The following is a 17,703-nucleotide window of genomic DNA, read 5'->3' on the forward strand; positions in this document are numbered from 1 at the left end:
AGGGGTTCTGGTAACAGGGGGTCCAGTCAGTGTAAAAATATTCTGTTCTGAAATCCCTGCTTTTAAAAGTAGTGAATTTCTTGACACTGGAGGTATGCAACAGCAGACAGAAGGATTGGCAGGCATATTGCAAAACTACTTTAGGCATCAAAATGGGTCCAGATGAAGTATAAGATTGCTTGCAAACTTGTGAGCCCACAACTTTAAGAAGCTCCATCCCAGCAAAGCTGAGAGATGTGTCCTAAATTCCCAAATGAACAGTTCTGGGGATGTGAGGTGTTCTAAAATTTACCAGACCAAACTGTGCTGCATCTGAAGACATCCGCTGCTGTGCCTGTTCTTGGGAAGCTCACAGTGCACTGAGTTTAGGGTCTCAGCAGGGAGAAAGTCTTAAGAAAGAAGTTGTTGTTCCAGTTTGTGGTTAGCTGTAATCCAAGAGTTGGGTTTGAGTTCCTTAGATAAAAGAGTGTGAACTCAGCCTGGGCCTGGTTTCCAGCTTGCATCAGCTCCTCAGGAGCTCTGTGGAGTGGAACAATTTTTTTTCTTTTCTTTTTTAAAATTATCTTGTGATTAGGCAATCCACCTGCAGGGGCAAAACTACAAGAACTGGGCCTCAGCCTCTGTAGTGGCACCTGAGAACCCCTTTAGAGTGACTTGGAGAAGCAGCTTCTGGCCTTCCATGATGTGGCTCTGTGCTCTAGTGTTGGGTTCTCATGGCTTTCAAAGCCTGGGGTGAGTTCTGAAATGCAAACCCTTAGGAAAACATTTGGAAATCCTTATCCTAGCTGAGATGGGAAGGGATGCTGGGCAATAACAGATCCACATCCACTGAGATGTTCACCCTGTGGACTTGGGCTTGATCATGGAGCAGCACAGTCAGACCTAACCCTACAGAGAGAGCAGAAATTCAGCTACACAGGGCAGGTTTAGGAGAACATTAAACTAACTTCATGCATGAGAAACCAAGAGAATTCCATTTATTTTTTCCTTAATTCTTAATGTAGCTGTGGCCAGATCTTGGAAGCTGCTTAGCAGAATAATAAAAATACCAACATGGGAGCCAGTGTGGAGATCTGAATCCCAGCTCAGAACTTCTGAACTATGTGTCAATATGTGAGGTCTTTAATTTGCTCTGCTTGGATCACCATAACTGTAAAGTAGAGATGACATTCATACCTACCTCAGTAGGATGCAGTGAGGACAAAGCGGAGTTTTGATTCTGAAGTACTTAGGATGGTCCTGGTCGAGAGGAGGTATATAAAATGGATAAAGGGGTAAATGGACAAAGGGGTTGATTAAAGTGGAGTTTATTCATAGGAAATTTGACATATGGTAAGATTGGACTGGAATCCAACGGCCATTGGAAAGATGATCTGTTGCTCACAGTTCCAGATAAGAGGGGTCACACCCACTTGGGGAAAGGGAAGCACCCTGGTCAGTCAGGAGGCAGAGGGAAGGGAAAACTGTGGACAAGGCTTTTATCAGGGTTTTCTCTGTAAAGAGGAGGAAAGACAGGAAGCGGGCACAGGGCTGGGTAGTTTGAATAACTTCAGGGGATTTTTTTAGGCATGGAGGTTGTCGGTATGATTTCTGGTTGTGCTTGATTAGAGCAAAGCAGATGGTGATCAGAAGTATGAGACCTTGACAAAGAAGATGATATGGATGTGGGATCTGAAGGGAAGGGACCCAGGTAGTTCCTCCAGGGTCAGTAGGGCCTCAGATATAAGCATCAGATACAGAAATTAAGTAATTCATAAATACAGAGCTGTATCAAGGAACCTCAACACACATTTGTGCTATTTTATCAGCTGAGAAACTGAGGCTCAGAGACATTCATAGCAAGGCTTTTTTAAGGGTTGACTTAAGGGAACTGGAATGCATGTCTGGCACATAGTAACTGCTCAGTACACAGTACACAGTTCACGTAACTTAAGTGGTGCTTGTTGTTATCATATTTGTTTAAGTCTTCCATACTTTTCACATTTTTCATCCTGGGCAGTCTGGCTTCCACCACACTCATCTGGCTGGAATGTTATTACTGAGCCAACGCAGACCACGACTGGACATTGTTCTCTGATTTTCCCTCCCTCTTTGGAGCACTTTTTTGGAGCACTCTGCACTCCTGGCAGCCTCTCTTCCTCTTCTCTCTGCCCAGACGCTGTGCCCTTCTCCTGCCTCCTTTCCGGTGGATGCACTCAGTCTCAGCTGCAGCTGTCTCTCTGCTTTATTCTCAGCTGGTTCTCTTCTTGCACAAGGGTCTGCAGCACAGTCACGCACACCCATGCTGTGCACCTGCACTTTCATGTGGCTGCTTCTGTCTCCTTCCAGATCTGTGAGACATCCTGCTGTGGCATCTGCTTACCAGGATCCTCACTACTGCCCCCTGCATCTGTCTAACGTGGAGCCAGCACCACACGTGTGCTCTTCAGTCTCCTCCTTTCCCCTCTATTTCCCTCACTCCATAGTCCACAGAGATGTTTTCTTCAGAATTAATTATAGACATTGCTGTATTTCCTCACAAAATTATTCTTATTGTTCTCAAGGGTGATCTATGATCCATGCAAACAACTCAGAAAGAACAAAGAAAATACTAATTTACATTGGCACCATCCACAGGCATCTCAATATACACATACATTTATTATGAGATTATATCCTGATAATCTCATGCTCAAGAAGTTGAAATGTATTAAATAAAAACCAAAGGAGGTGGGTATAGTTGGTAGGTGCCTTCCAAGAAGTTTGGCTTGGTGTTATTTGTAATAATTAGCAACAATAACAACCAACATGAATCCACAGTATGTGATTGGCTATTAATACCATGAGAAACAGATACTGCCTTGTAACCTAGTTTGAATTTTCAAGGTCATTTGCTATTCTTTCCTAAAACCAAATATAGATTATTCGTTCCTGTTCTGCCACTTACTTTGAGAAAGATGTTGACATGTTGTTTGTATCCAAATTCCAGGAACGAGGAGAAGAGACTATAAATCACGTCCTGTGAAGGACTCTGCCAAACTGAGGCTGCAGCAAATAGGAATGGCCATGATCAAGTGCCCAAAAATCCACCTGAAAGACTAGTTCACTCTGGTCCCACAGTGAGTAGAACCAGGACTGATGAGGAAACTGCAGAGAGATGAAGAATAATTGTTTGCACCATAAAAATGGACAGGATAAAGCAGACAGGAACTCCTTTGCTAGCTTTCTTAGTTACCTGAAGAATATTCTCAAAGCCTATTGTGACCTATGAGTCAGAACTGTTCCTGTTCATTTTTTCACAAAATTAAATTCAATCCTTTAGCCTGGCATGTGAGGTCCTCCCTGACATTCACCTGCTCATTCTAGAATGATCTTCCATAACATGAGGACTCATCTAGTAGAACCCATATGCCACTTGCTCTTTCCCACCCAGACCTTATGTTTCTCAGAGTCCAGATCTCAGCACGTCCTCTTATGACTATGCCCTGCCCCTTCCATCTTCCCTTAGTCACTCCTTCCTCTGGTGTAAATCATAGCTTCTCCGTGGTCGCAGCAGTCAGAGCCTTCATACTCTCTTCCAACCCCAGTTGCACCTTCCTGCTTCTTGTAAGATGAAACCTCTTTCTTCCCAGAATAACATTAAATATGTGTGTGGTTCCATCTCCCTATGAGGGCAGCCCTCCTAAGAGCAGAATAGGGCACCTCTTGTTCATCCTCTCTTCCAACATGTAGTTCAACATCAGCATCTCAAAAGATCCGTGTTTCCAGAAGTTTGTAAGTAGGAAACTCAAGCCCTTGCTCATCCCTCACAGCACCTCTCCTTTGTGCATCCATTTTATGGTGAATGCTTTTTGCCTCCAATTATGACTTGCTCTTTTATCCAGCTTTCTGAGGTAGGACAGATTTCCCCATCCTCGTTTTATATAAGAAACTATTTTTCCATCTTTATTTTACACAAGAAACCTCCTATTTTACATAAAAAGACTAGATGATGTGGGTCACTTGTTCAAGGTCATCGGCCTAGAAAGTAGCAAAAGCCCACCCAGAGTCAAGGCTTAATGTTCCCCTCTGATGGTCTTCTTTCCTCTCCTTGTCCAATAGGGCACCCATTCTCACCCCCAGGGATGTATACCGTGCAAGGTGAAGTCTTGGGGAAATGCATCAGCTTGGAAGAATTTGCACAACCTGTGGCTGTCTTCCTGGGAGTTCCTTTTGCCAAGGATCCTGCTTGGATCCCTGAGGTTTGCTCCTCCACAGCCTGCAGAGCCATGGATGACATGAAGCACTACCATTTACCCTCCCATTTAACCTTGGGGGTGACTTGACATATTTCAGTGAGCTTGCTTGTCTCAGCATGATGCAGAAAAGACAAAACCATCCTCTGCATAGCTCATTCTTTGTTCTGAAATTCTGGAGAACACTATAGATTTTTTAAAAGACATTCCAGAATCATCACGTCTGTCTTGAGCTTACTTGAGTATGTCTTGAGCACATACTTACTGTTTAACTATTGTGCATCAAGCACACTATAGGTTCTCAGCATCCATTAGTGAGCAAAACATGGATCGCTAGGGTGCTTATGGAACTTACTTTCTAAAAGGAAAGAGACAGACAAATACAAACTTAAAAAGCTGAATTATATGCTGCATTAGGGCATAAGTAGTGATTAGTGCTTTGAAAAGTATTAGTTGAACAGGTGAGGGACATAAGAACTTGTGCTCTATTCTCTGCTGTCTTGAAGCTGACACTGCAAGCTCTCCACTCCCAGCTGTGTATAAACTCATGTACCTCGTCACACACAGGGGAATGATTCACGTTCTCTAGTCAACCTATGGAGCTTGGACAAAAACCCTCAAGTCTTCACTGGCCCTCAGGTGCTTCCCTTTTGTAGATTTCTATTTCCTTTCTTCGTCTTTTACTCTCTTTCTTTGTGATTAAGTGTTTTTCTCTAGTAGCACCTTTTGATCCTTTGCTTTTTAATTTTAATGTATTTATCACAGGTTTTTGCTTTGCTTTGCTTTGTAACCATAAGACTTACAGAAAACATCCTAAGGTATAAATATTATAAATATTTTAAATTCATAGCACCCTACATTTGATCAAAAAGAAAACAAAGCCTGCACTTTACATCTGTTACTCCTATTTTGAGTTTTTGATAACATATTTTTATCTTGCCTAGCATTAACAAATTCATATAGTTATTTTAATAGTGTCTTTTTAAAGATACCAGTGGTTTATGTAGAACAACTATGATTTTAACATATTAATAATTGTCTGTATATTTACTTTCGCCAGTGAAAACAAACAATCTTTTGATATTTTCTTGTGCTATACTGGTATCATTTTCTTTGCATTTGAAGACTTCCCTTTAAACATTCTTGTAGGACAAATCAGAGACAGTGAATTCCCTTGGTTTCTGTTTGTCTGAGAAAGGTTTGCTGGAGTCTTATTCTGCTATTTGCTTCTTTTCTCCCTCTGCATTCTGGGTTTTCTCTTTGTCTTTAATCTTTGCATATTTGATTATCTTGCTGTCTGCTCTTTGGCATTATTTTATCTGGATATTAATATATTTCTCTAGGTTTGGAACATTCTCTGTTTTCATCCCTTCCATCCCTTTTTCTCTCATCTCTATCCTCAACTCTAATAACCTGAACATTTTATCCTTTCATGTTGTCCAAGAGATCTCACTTGGACATAAATTCATTTCATCCCCTCTCATTCTGTTTTTTATCTAACTTCCTGTTTCCTCTTCTCTCTGCTTTATTTTGCTTTTTATTTTATTTATATACTTCGGGTTTCTCATATAAGAGAAATCACATGATATTTAAACATGTGTGTAATTTATTTCACTTAATATTATCATTTCAAATGACAGAAGGGAAGTGCTCTAAAGGATATAACTATATGGACATTTAAGTGTGTAGAATAGATGATCATATTAATAAGTTCCCATTAGATCATTGAACAGAATGGTTTGCACTGTCAATGTTTGAGTGTCCACTTTTTATGCTTTGATTTTGTAATTTGAACAACTATTTCTAAGAGGACATGTAACATATCAACTAGTAATTTCTTAAAGTTAATATTTTTCTTTGAAATTCTGTATAACTTCTACCCTTTTTTCGGTTTTGTCTTGTTTTTCTTTCTTTTTCTTTAAATAAATAAAATTATTTCAATATAAATCCATTTTCCTGCATATTATTCAAGTTTATCCTTCTTTAGGGCACAGCAGTGCTCCATTGTGTGTTTATATCACATTTTCTTTATCCATTCATCTATTGATGGACATATTGTCCATTCCCAAGCTTTGGCTACTTTTAGTTGTGCTTCTACAAATATGGATGTGTAACCAGATGATTTTAACTTTATCTTTGGGGAGGATACTAGAAGGGGAACAGCTAGGTCAACTGGAATGTCTAGTTTTTTTTTTTAATGAAATTTCATACTGATTTCACTAGCTTACACTCCCAGCAGAAGGATGGAAGGAGTCTTTTTTTCCTCTGTAGGCTCACCAGCATTTGTTTAGTTGATTTCTTGATGGTCATTTTTTCTGGGGTAAGGTGAAATCTCAGTGCTGTTTTAATTGGCAATTTTTCTAGCAGTCATTTTAAATATTTTTTTCATATGTTTACTGTCCATTTGTATTCCTTCTGAGAAGTGTCTATTCATTTTAGTTGTCCATCTTTTTTATTGGGTCTTTTATTTGGGGGTCTAATTTTTTTTAGTTCTGTATGTATTTTACATGTTAGTTCTCTTTTTGAGAAATAGCAGGGAAATTTATTTTTCCTTTCTGTAGGCTGTCTCTTCATTGTGTTAGGATTTCTTTTCTTTTGCTATACAGAAGTTTTTAAAATTTGATATTATTCCAGTTGTGGATTCTTATTACTAATTCCTTTGCTGGAGTATTATTCAGAAAGTCCTTGTATATGTCTATGACCAAGACTTTTAGCTACGGTGTTTTCCAACAGATTGTTTCTGCTTGTATATTCAGATCTTTGATTCCCTTTTATTTTAGTTTAGATATGGGTCTGGATTCAATCTTCTGCATGCAGATAGCTAGTTTTTTCCTACCTTTGTTTGTAGAAAAGGTTATCTTTGCTTCAGTCTACGTTTTTGGCCCCTTCTTCCTCTTTGATTTTATGTTTTCAAACAGTCTGCTTTCCAGCTTCCTGCTTCTTTGTTCCACTTGATGAAGTCTCTTGTTGATGCTTTGTAATGCACTTTTCATTACAGTCACTGTATTTTCAGCTGAAGGATTTCAATTCATTTTAACATTTCATCCTTTGTGTTTATTTTTTTCAACAAATGCATGAATAGTTTGCCTTTGTACTCAAAATCTGTTGAGCTTCCTTGAAACAAACAAGACTTTGACTATTTGGAATTATTTCTTTAGGAGATCATACTTCTGTCTCACTGACTGTGGCTCCTTGATGCCTAACACTGCTCACTGAGGTCTTATTTTCCTGGATGTTTTTGATGCTTGTGGTCATGTTACAGTGTCTGCACACTGAATTCCAAAGACTTTAAGCAGACTCAGTGTTGTGCCCCTTAAGCCTGTGCCCTCTTCGACTATAGGCATTGCTCTCACAGTCCAGATTTGTAATGAATTTTACAAGGATTCCAAGGTTGCTAGGGTTCTCTGACATAGGTACACCTGAGGAAGACCCAAGGAGAAGGCCCAAGCTGTGTTGGAAGGCGCCCAGGTACATAAAGTGAAGTCTGTCTCAGTGACTAGAAAGGCACATTCCTCAACTCTTTCCATGTAGAGGGGCAGCTCTTTGATTGCTATTATAGCAGCCAGATCTGAGTGAGTCACTTCAGGATCTACTGCAAGGTGGAAAATGGTGAGCCACATATTATATTATACAGATGGCAACCCCACTTCATCTGGCAGGTTAGAACTGAGGTCAGGCCTTTTTAGGATCTGTTGTTTGATTAGTGAGTTGTCAAGGGCTTCTCATTTTGCATGATCTCTGGGGACTCTAGATGCATAGATATCTTCCTGTACATTCCACTGCCTTGAGTCTGGTTATAAGAACTCTATTGATAAGAATAAACCACCCGATCAAAGGCTTTGTCTGGGTCCAGGAGAACTTGGCTTAGATCTATTTGAATCTCAGAGCTTCTTCTCTCTCTCTTCTCCAGGTGCTCCCAACTTACAAGAGCAGGGCCGGTGCTCTCTGAGGTCTTTTATCAACAGACTAGAAAACATTCCTCTTGAGGACTCAGAAAACTGTCTTACACATTTACTCTCCTGATGACCTAATGAACAGCCAAATGCCAGTAAGCAGTGAAAATGAGGGGTCCATGATTGAGACTGTCAGCATCCAGGACATTTCAGTGCAGACTGGAGTGAACAAAGACAGCCCAAGGAGGAGGCGTCATGGTCCAGACTTCTGCCTTTATTTGACCATGGGAAAAACAATTTTTGATGTCTCAATTTCCCTCAGTGTCACTGGGCTTCTGAAAGAGATTCCTGTACATATAAAAGGCATGTTTTAAATTTTCTAAGTTTTCTCAAAATAATAAAAAGAGACTATTATTTCTTTAGTTACTAGCTCAAGATTTTAATTTCCAGATAAGTTAAAAATATAATTTCCAATAAAATTGGAGCTGGGAAGAGTCCTAGAGACAAGTCTGTAACACAATCATTTTTTTTAACTCAGATCTTTTTAACTCAGGGTTCCACACAAGTCCCACAGTAGCTCTACCACTAAGGTACATCCCATTCTTTACTGAGCACTGTAGACTCTGGGTAATGGCCTCCTTAGTCTTGGACAAGAGATAGGCAACCAAATCAAACAATCAATCCTATGTCCTTCTTGTCTGCTTCCTATAACCAGCATGGTTGCTTCTTCAAGGTGATGGTATGGATCCACAGAGGTGGTTTATTGTGTGGTGTGACATCAACTTTTGATGGAGTGCCACTCTCTACCCATGAGATGTGGTAGTAAGCATTCAGTATCACCTGGGAATCTGGGGATTCTTCAGGTTAACGTACTCAGCTCTTTTCATTTTCCATTTCTCATAACCAAGCAAAAATTTTTGACCCAGTTTTTGTCATGTCAACTCTCAAAAGGATTGTAGCTAAATTCTTTAATAAAGTATTTGGGTTTCTTAATATTTGGACCCCACTTAACTTCTTATTCCCCAGTCAAATTTGTTCTCCTGCTTCTGAGCTTTTGTTTTACCTGCATTGGATATTCAACTTGTCAAACTCGTCTTTATCCTGTTTGGCCAGTTCTCATGTTTCCACCTCTAAACACTCATCCTTTTCACCTTGCACACTGTGACCCTCTATGGTGGCAGTGAGCTGGCAGCAGAGCAGATCAACTGAAACTTATCTTCTGAGGGAAAGGAAAGACTTGTTTTGTGGAGTGAGTTCAGCGAATGCTGGGAGGTGAAGGAATGGTGACTGCAGAGGGACAATGTTAGAATGTCTGACTCCAGTGAGCAATGCTTCCTGGAGGAGCTCAAGAGTCCACTCAATTCACTTCTTTGTGTGGAATCTGACAGGTGCAAGAGTCAGGGCAATAATCTTATCCATCACATTGTCCTGGAGTAAGAGTCAGATTCTCTAAGTGGGCAGTGACTGTGAGCCTCTTCTGAGTGTGTGTGGCCCAGATCATATGACCTCTAGACAACTAATACGTGACCTGGAACAGGAGACCTGAGCACTGCTAGGAAGGCTGTGAAGCTCGAGGAGAGTTCAGGTCTGTTGCTAAAGAGTTATCCTAAGCCATACTTGTGACCTTCTTGGATACCACTTCTTTCTCGCTCAAGTATTGTGTCTCTGTTCCTGCTCCAGTAAGCCTGCCACAGAAGGTCTCTCCAGTTCCTTCTCCCTTGCCTCTCTTCTGCCTATGCCAGGCAGATTGTCACTTATCCATGCCTCTGGTCTGTGCTTCTCAAGGTCACCTTGGCACAATCCTATGTAATCTCTCAGTAGTACCCACAAATACCATTCAGCCTCTTGAAAATATTGTCTTCCCCTGGCTCTGGCAACCTATCCTACCTATTCCTTTTCAGCCCTTTGACTGGTTCTGCTCTCTCAGTTTTCTGTGACTCTGTCTCCCCTAATTCTCTGAATGATTCAAGAAGAATTTCCACAGGTCACGAGGTGTGGTCCTCATCTTTAACTATATCTTCCCTTCTCATCAGACAGTCTGTAGAGGACCTTCTACTTCACAGGGACAGGCTGAACCCTTGACTTCCACTGTATCCCCCCAAAATTTCTCTTCCTTTTCCACAAGGCTAAGCCAAGAGGATTTGGTGGCTAACTGGATAGGGGATATAAAGAAGGAAAGCAATCCAGGCTGCCATCCTCTTGAGTAACAGTAAGGATGAAGCTTTGGTAACTGTGCAGGGTACCTTGTGGAAAAGGAAGAGAAATTTTGTGGTAATACAGTAGAAGTCGAGTGTGCAGCCTGCATATTTTATATGATGGTCACTCCATAGAGCAGCTGAAGTGATTGTATGACACAAATTGAGTCTGTTGCACCTTTACTGATGGTTCCCAGCTTCCTTATAAGGATATCTGTAGTTCTGATTCTAGGAGTAGCTTCAGACCAGGGAGCAGAACCTCAAGGCATTCTTTGTCAACAAGCTCATGCAGAATGCTCCAGGCTTTTACTTCTAAAGCATTGTGCCTTTGAAAGCATAGCCTGTGATGGGAATGGCTACCTCAATGATTTCTGAGATGGTCTTAAGCCCTTTTCCAGTTGTCTTTATAATTATCATCTCTGCTAATCTTTAGCAAGTAGTCATTTGCCTCCATCTCTACATATGTTTTGTTCCTTTCCTATCCAACATCGTGGTGTCAGCTGTAGTAATGGTCTTTTAGCTGATGCCAAATGCCACCATGGTAGGTACACATGTGATAGCAAGAGAAATCAGAGAGTAAATGGAGCCAGTCTTGTTCTTTGGTAATTCCCCTCCCTCAAGAACTAACCAAAGTCCCGTGCAGAACTATGCTAATTCTTCCTGAAAAGAGATCCTCCACATCCCAGTGGTCCTCCACCAGTGTCCATCTGTTAAAAGTTTTATCACTTCCCAAAATCACCGCACTGAGGATCAAGTCTCCTACACATCTACTCATATGAGACAAACTCCATCCTACCATAGCAAGTCCCCAGGCCACCTGAGGTCCTCCTGAGAACTCTCTGTGACATCTCTGCCCCTTCTTTCTCCACCCTTGCCCTGTATTCTTGCAGCATTGGAGACAAACACAGCCAGGGAAACTGAGAACACTTGGACCAGGTAGCTTCACTGCACTAGGTCCAGGACAACATTTTCAACTTTGGAGGAAACCCAGACTACATGACTGTCTAGTCACAGCAGGAAGTGAAAGAGTCTCTGTTCTTGTAAGTGCTCCTGGTACCAGGTCTCTCCCCAGGCTTCACAAGGCTGCTACTGGCATGTCTTAGAGACCAACTATCTTTGCTGACAAGTCCCTAGGTTTGGGGAGATGACTGTACTCAATACATGGCATCATATAGTGGAAGGCCAAAGCCCAAACTCTCCTTGGCTCTGAGGAAACTCAGAATTCAGCTACCCATTCTAGAGCCAGAAGAATCCCCAATTGAATCTGCACTAATGATGTTTTTCCTTTTCTACCTTGGATGACTCTCTCTCTCTATCTGTCTCTGTCTCTCTCTTCCCCCTCTCTACTTCCTCCTTCCTTTCTGCCTTCCTCCCTCCTTCTTCTCTCCCTTCCTTCTCTCCCTGCCTTGCCTTACAACAGAACATGTATGAGAGACACTCACCATGGCCCACCATAATAAATCATGCCTCAATTGATCTACCATTTCTTCCTCTGCCAAAATTTGTTTCCAGTACCTATGGGCTTAGAAACTCCCCTTTGGTTGCACAGTAGTAGCTTTCGTTTTTGTTTAGAAATGAGCAGTTTACTTAACAGTTCTTTCCATTACTGGAATTTTCAAACCAGAATGTAGAATTTGGGGCTCCATTCTTACAATTTTAATACATACTGTTATTCTTCAGATTTCAGTTTTCATATCATCAAACCATTTTAACAGAGATAAGATTACAGAAGACACAGTTATTATATAATGGCTTATGCCACAGTTAGTAATGGTGTTTTACTCCTTGTGAAAACCAAAAGCAATACCTCCTAGTCTAGAATATTTCTGATTCTTGCATCTCATTGTTGCACTCAAAACTTTAGCATGGGATAAACTGTCTTTGTAAGTACTAATGAAGGGAAGAGATGTTGCTCTTGAATTTTTTTTTTTTTTTTTTTTTTGCCTACGATCGCTGCAGCAAGTTGCCCTTACTGCTAGATATAAAACTACCATGTCAGATGCCATGGCTCAGTGTCTTCTCCAGAAGACGGAGGGAGAGCTTTTGGAAACCACACTGAAAATGGTAAGTAGGTTCATTCTAGTGGCCTCAATCTGGGTATGTGGCCTTTGACTCCAGCCATTCAGCTCTCTTGTCTTACACAAATCAAATGGGAAATTTCTCACATATCCTGCACAGGGTCAGTCTTCCTATCCAACCCAGGAATTTTGTTTCCATTATTATTTTGAAATATCCCAAATGCAAAATAAAGTCTAACATAACATAAAAATTACATAATCTTTTAACCCTTTTAAAACTTATTATTTTGCCATTATTGTAATCAGATGTATTTGTAAGAAATTAAATATTTTATATTCACAAAAGTGGCCACCATCTTGAATTTTGGAGCTTAATATACTAAGCACAAAGGGTTATTGATCAAATTTACTAGATTTTTCTAATATTCTGCTTCACTTATGATTATAGAATAAACATTTCTCTATTCGTTCATCAATCCAACTCTTCATTTTTAATCCATTATCTAATTATCCATCTATGGAGCCACTAATCCATTCAATCCATTGATATACTTTTACAAATCAAATATGAATTTAGACATAATGTTTTATTCATCCTCTTTCAATAATTTTAAAATCCATGCATCATTCAGTTATCATATATCTATATTGTTATCATTCCAACAAAAGCAATGAACCACTCATCATATATTTCCTAGTTTTCATTCTCTATTCATATGGTCATCCACTTAACCAGTGCTCCACAGATTGAGAAACTTCACATAGCCATATACTCATGGATCCACTCATGGTAGTTATACAGAGGAAGAGTGTCACAGGGAGCAAACAGACACGAATTGAGCAAAATCACATCTGCTAACAAAAAATTGTTTGAAGAGAAGTACATCAAAGTATTTCATGGGTTAAATTAAGTGAGTGCACAGAGAGAGGAAACATTCATTATACCCAGGTTGGATGCTCCATAAGGCAGGTGACACTGAAAGATTGATGTGTGATCCATACCAGTCTGTCCTTACGGGAACCTGAATAGGGTAAGCATCCTGAGAATACAGTGTCCAGGTCCCAGGTCCCATAAGAACTACTCATTTGTAGGGGAAGGCATGAATGTGAGCTCCGAAGTCACCTGAGTCCTTGATTTCTCTATTTGGATCTTGGAACCCAGAAGATTATTCCAGTATCTCTGAGGTAGGCCACTAGAACACAAAGAACTGTCTGTACACACACAGACTGAGCCCACTGTGACTTTGGGACTTGAGTTTTGATTTATAGTTCACATAAAGTGACCCAGGTTATTCAAAGAATGAAAACAAAACAACCCTCTAATGACAGGAAAGAAGCAAATATTTCATCTTCTCTCTTTATGGCACACGATGACCCAGTTTATAAGGAAAGTTAATCACAGTCAGAGAGTTCCTTCTTGGAGCTCCGGGAACCTTGGCTTGAGGTCTCATGGTCTGTTCTTCCTTTACTGGTGCCTACCTCTTTATGGCTTACTCCTCTACACTTTACTCATGCCCAGGAGAGCTCATGTCCTGCCCACTTTTGCCAAGCCTAGCAAGGAAGGCACAAGGTGAGAATACATGATACCTTTGGGCACAGCTCAGAGGATTAGCTTCTTCCCAAGGAATACTTACTCCATTATCTGACTTGTTTTACAGAATTTTTTCCTCTTAATTTACATGGAGATACCAGAGGAGTAAGGACCTTTGCTTTTCTGATCACAGGTTTCAAGTGTTAACACCTTTAAGTATCTACTCAGGATAAATGAAAGAAATCTCCTTTGTGGAATTACAGTCACTCCTTGAGTGTATCTTTCTAAGGCACAGAGAAGGGTAGTGACTTTCTGGTTAACATAGCCAAAATAATCAAGGCAAGATTGGAATTTATTCCTTTGATTTCCAGTGCTCCTACTTAGCAACTTTGTGTCCTGTAGACTAAGCCAGTCTCATTTTCATTTGCACTTTCTGCTCCCAAAAAGGGATGAAATCACTCATGCTAGAAACTTCCACTTGCCATAGGCAAAGAAAACTGAGTAAAGGGTTTGGGAAGAGGACAGATCTCCTGAGAAGACACAGCATTGGTTAGCTATGCCTGAAGGGAGCATAGACTCTCAGTCCTGAGGACACCCCCCTTTTCCACCACCCAGGAAACTCCTACAGTCCCCCTCCATCTCCTGCTTCCTCCTCTCCCACCTCCCAGGGGTTTCCTAGATCTGGTGACATTAACTCTGCAGCATTTGAAAATCATGCCCTCTGCTCCCTCCTTGGGCATCATAACACTCTCTTAGAGGTTTTGTGAGAATAAAATGAGATCTATTCATCCATTTGACAAAGATTTCACAAGCACAGTCTGCTTAGCAGAATCTGATTTGGTACCTAGAAGATAGCAGTTCAACAGACAAGTTTTTCTCTTATGAATGTGACATATAATTGCTCTCAGAACCATCTTTCCATATGGGGACACGTAAATCAGTTTCCACTAAATGTCAGCATGTGTTTTTCATCAAAGGTAAAACTTAAAATTAATATACTTATCATAGAGCTTTAGCCCATCCAAGATTCTTTTCTTCATAGTGTTCTTAATTGAGGGTGAGGAGCTCTCAGTTCCTCCACAAAGCAACCTTTTTGTCAGTAAGAGCTCTTTTTATAAATGGATAGATCATTAGGTAGATATATAGGTACATAGATATGCACAGTCAATCCAGATTCTGTTCTTGTGAATTCATCTATTTGCAAAATCGTATCTGTGACCAAATGTCAAACCTCCACATTTTGTGGCTGTCAGCGGATATGTTCAGAGTAGTGAGAGTGGATTATTCTGAAACACACGCTCCCATCTTAAATAAAGCGATGTTCTTTTTTGTTCTATTATCTGTATTAGATAATGTTCATTTGTGGTACATTTAGTGTCATGCAGGGTGTGGTTTTCTTTGTTTGTTTGTCTGTGGCATTTCGGTGTTTTCTGTTAGTGGTTTATCAGTTTAAAACAACTCCCAACCACAGCACTGAAATGCTATTTAGGCTTCCTAAACACAGGTGGCTGTGTTATGACTTAAAGAGAACATGCAGGTGACGCAGCAGCTTTCTTCAGGCTTGCGTTACGGTGCGGTTGACTTTGAGTTCAGTGGTAATGAATGCACAACTAATATATCCAAAAAAGGAAGAATGTTAACCATCTGCAGCTGAGGCCATTATGGGAAGTGGTAACATTATCAATACTGTAAAAAATCATAAAGTTGTGAATTAATAAAATGTTGAAATATTAAAAAGTGTAGTGAACAACATTGTTGGGAGGCTGAAACTGGAGAAAACGCTAAGCTCTTCCTGACTGGTGTGTTATACAAATAAATACTACTTGTGATTAATTCTTTTTGAGAAATATGTATTATGTAAGTATTTTAAAATAGAAACTTCTACATGCAACAAATGACAATAAAATGGAACCAGGGTCTCATTCCTGAATTCTCCTCCAAGCAATGGTTCAGTCTTCATAAACTCAGTGTCCATGACAACTTTATAGAGCATTTCTATTGTGAATAACAAGAATCAACTGCAGATAGGAAGATAGGTGATACATACACACATGCATACATATATTTCAAATTGAATCACATATTACATATATATTATATGCATATGCAAACTAAATGAACTATCTCATCTATCTGACAGATTGAAGGTTCTTAATCTGAAAATATGAAATCCACTATCCTCCCAAATTCAAAATGTTTTGAGGACTGACATAATGCAATAGGTGCCCTCACAGATACACAGAAAAGGTATAAAATTATCTTCAATCTCTGTGTAAGGTGTATATGATAAGTAAATTATTTTCATGCTTGAAATTGGATCTCATCTCCAAGATCTCCATTATATATATCAGAATTTAAAAATCGGAATAAAACCCCACAAAAGAAACACTACTGTTCACAAACATTTTGAATAAGGAATACTCAATCTGTATTTACCTTGAGGGAAATTTTCCACTCTTTCATGACCTAAGCAGTAATAGCTGCTAGACAGAATTCTACCCTCTGCGGTCACAAAGGCATGGTCCTTGAGGTTACAAAGATGTAATCCTTTTTTAAAAGAGGTTGAGCTTCTGTGGTCATTGCTTATGGCCACACAGTTCATGTCCTTGCCCTCAGATAGGCACAGAGGGGAAAATAGGTGATACCTGGGCCAGTGGACTCACAGAAAGTTGCTTCTCTCTCAACTACAGCTATCCATTTCTGACCACTGTGATTGATGGAGTGGTGCTACCAAAGGCACCAGAAGAGATTCTGGCTGGAAAGAACTTCAGTGCACACAACAGGAATCCAAAATAAAGCAGGAGTAGCCATTCTGTTTGCAGACAATGTGAACTTTAAACCAATGATGATCAGAAGAGACAAACAAGGTCACTACATATTCGTTAGGGAAAAACTCCAAAAGGAAGAGATAACTATCTTAAATATACATGCACCAAATTCCAGAGCACCCAGTTATATAAAATAAGCATTAACAGAAATGAAAAATCAAATTATCAGTAACACAATTGTAACAGTAGAACCTTGTTACACACCATTGACACTAGGGGACAGATCAACCAGACAGAAAATCAGCAAAGAAATAACAGACCTGAATCACATGTGAACAAATGGACTTGATAGACATGCACAGAGTGTTCCATCCAACAACACCATAATACACATTGTTCTCAGCAGTACATGGGTCATTCTCTAAAATAGATCATATACTAGCTCACAGAACATATTTAAATAAATGCAAAAGAGTTGAAATTAACCCTTGCATGTTATCAGATCATAGTGCCATGAAATTAGAAATTAATGATAAAAATTCCATAAACACAGGGAAACTGAATAATACACTCTTGAGTAATCAATGGGTCAGAGGGGAAATTAAAGAAGAAATTAAACAATACCTCCAAGAAAATGAAAATACAAATACAACTTACTGGAATCTGTGGAATGCAATGAAAGACGTCCTCAGAGGAAAATTTATTGCACTGAGTTCCCACATCAGGAAAACAGAATGAATACAAATAAATAATCTAATGCTACACTTCAAGCATCTAGAAAAAGAAGAGCAAGCCCAAAGCCAAAAGAAGAGAGGAAATTATAAAAATCAGAGCAGAAATCAATGCAATAGAGACTAAGAAAACAATCCAAAGAATCAATGAATCAGTTGGTTCTTTGAAAGAATAAACAAAATTGATAAGCCCTTAGACAACCTTATTTTAAAAAAGGAAGAAAAAGCTCAAATACATGCAATAAGAAATGAAAAAGGTGAAATCACTACAGGCTATAGAAATACAGAAGATCATCAACACCTATTTTGAAAACCTCTACTCTCAAAGGGTTGATAACACAGAAGAAATAGAT

General features: G+C 39.7%; 1 pseudogene; it reads left to right on the plus strand.

Annotated features, from left to right (window-relative positions):
* The first annotated feature begins 682 nt into the window (after positions 1-682).
* The window catches only part of LOC100723858 (liver carboxylesterase 1-like), a 28,709-nt pseudogene continuing 11,688 nt past the window's right edge, over positions 683-17,703 (plus strand).

Source organism: Cavia porcellus, unplaced genomic scaffold, assembly GCF_034190915.1.
Source record: "Cavia porcellus strain 051 isolate PalLab524CR breed Dunkin Hartley unplaced genomic scaffold, mCavPor4.1 scaffold_4, whole genome shotgun sequence".
NCBI lineage: Eukaryota > Metazoa > Chordata > Mammalia > Rodentia > Caviidae > Cavia > Cavia porcellus.